Raw genomic sequence first — 2,500 nt, forward strand, 5'->3', positions numbered from 1 at the left:
TTTCCCGCATCAGTTACTAATTTATTTTAACGTCTAATTAGACCGGGAAATCATTCAAATTATGAAAATAAACTCGTTGTTCTTTCTTTCCTCAGAATTTGAACCATAAGGTTCGATCCATTTATTCAATCGACCCAACTTTGAATTCATTTCGTTTCCTTGCAAGAATTCAAATAGAATTGTATACCAATTTGGTAAGAATGAAATATTCTCCGAATTTTGTATTGATACGACATGCTCTTTTTTCCATTCATTTCCTTTCAGGATCAGTCGTGGTCTTATAAACTCTACCGATGATGCAGACGAATTCCTTGCTTCATCCAAATATGTAAAAGATTCTAGCCGCACTTAAAAGCCGAGTACTCTACCATTGAGTTAGCAACCCGAAAAAGAAATCGATATGTTATGTAGATACAATCGAGATAAAAAAAATGGAATGGAATCAAAACTTCGAATTAACAAGAAATCCAAACAAAGTTTTCGAATCGATTCCGAACATAAAAGCAAACAGATCAGATGACAATCAAAAAATTTCTTAGAGAAAATACATTTCTAGACCAAATATTATTATCCATTTTTTGGATCCAAATTCTATATTGCAAAAAATCCAACACACCCTTGAATAAAAAACCTATTTTTAGGGCCTAAGACCGAAATAAACCATTTCATTTTTTCTACTTTTTTTGACTTCAAAATTGAATTATATTTGTTCAATATACTCTTGTCAATATAAATAGAAAAAAATACAAATATTAATATTTTTGAATTTCTTTATTTATTTAATATTATTTTTATTTAATTTAAATATATGATTAGGATAAAGATTTTCTTTAATCGAATTATTCGAATATTATAAATAGAAATACGATATATACAATATATAATATATTTGGAAATCGAAGTTGAAAAAGTCAAATATATAATAATAATATAAGAAAATTTTTGTGTTGGATTGGCACTACATAAGAAATCTACAAGAATAGAAAAAGAAGAAAAAAAGTTCTACCAAACTACAACCGCATTATCTTTGTTTTTTATTTGATTAATTGAACTTCGTTTGATTAAGCCGAAATTCTTTAAAAATCTCCGCCCTCTTTAAAATATCATAAACAGTTTCTGTCGGTTGAGCACCTTTTTCAAGAAACTCTAGAATAAGAGGAACATTTAAATAAGTTTGACTTTTTATCGGATCATAAAAACCCACTTTCTGCAAATCTCTTCCTTCTCTTCGGCACCGAACATCAATTGCAACGATTCGATAGACGGCTCATTGGGATAGATTAGATCAACAACACCCCCCTTGGAAATGTATAGGAGGTTTTTTCCTCGTACGGCTCGAGAAAAATGATTCAAAGTTAGGTATATATAAATTAGAATGCCCAATCAAATAAGCCCATAAAATCATCAAATGAATTAGACTAAGAATTAAGTCCTTTTCATTTCTTTATTTCCTAAAAAAAATCATTTGTATACTCATAATTCAAGTTGAATAGCTCAAACGAAAATCTGGCATTTCATTTATTGAGCAGTCTCAAATACCCTTTTGTCTCATTTAGAATCGATTTGAATTCGAAATTCTGATCCAAATCCAAGTGTTATGACAATTAACAATTAAAAAGGTATTTCCTTGTTCCGGAAATCTTTATCTTTTTTTTTGAATCATTGGGTTTAGACATTACTTCGTTGATTAGGAATACTTTCAAAAATGGCAGCAACATGCCCTTTTTGTTATTTCGTTCTATCAAAGAATAGAATCATACGGACGTCAGATTCCCGACGATATATATAATTATCATATTATCGAAAAGGTTTTAGCAATTCCAATAAACAATTTTCCTTTGGGATTTGAAACTTTTTTTTATCCTTTCGATTTTTCTGTCAAAGATATACTTACGAAGTTGGTCCGACTTATTGATTGACACTAACCCTAGACCCTTCTCTTTTTCCTTGAGAAATAGCTCAATACTTTATTCCTCGAGCTCCATCATGTACTAGTTTCATTCCAACCCCAACAAAAAATACAATGCAGGTTCGAGTGGAAGAGAACAAAGGATGTCGAGTCAAGAGCATCCTTTATTAGAGAATGATGGATACTAAGAATCCACAACGGATCATGTCCTTCAAGTCGCATGTTGCTTTCTACCACATCGTTTCAAACGAAGTTTTACCATAACATTCCCCAAATTTGGAACCGGTATGCGGTTAATTCAATTATGAAATCATGAATAGTCATTGGTTCAGTCAGAACAGCCAATACATGGGTATGGAATATATCTTAAGTTATTATAAGATATTTTGAGTAATGCAATGCTTCTTTTTTTACAATAAAAGAAAGGAAATATCCCTAAGAAATACAAATCCATGTTTCTTTTTGAGCTCGACCATTAATTTAATTTAATAAATGAAGAATCAAAAAAATAAATCAAAATTTAATAATAGGTTGGAAAATCAACGTTCTTTGCCGGGATGAATAAAAAAAGAACTACCCTCTTTCTATATT

The sequence above is a fragment of the Chenopodium album genome, chromosome 24 (genome assembly GCF_948465745.1).
Source record: "Chenopodium album chromosome 24, dcCheAlbu1.1, whole genome shotgun sequence".
NCBI classification, from domain to species: Eukaryota; Viridiplantae; Streptophyta; class Magnoliopsida; order Caryophyllales; family Amaranthaceae; genus Chenopodium; species Chenopodium album.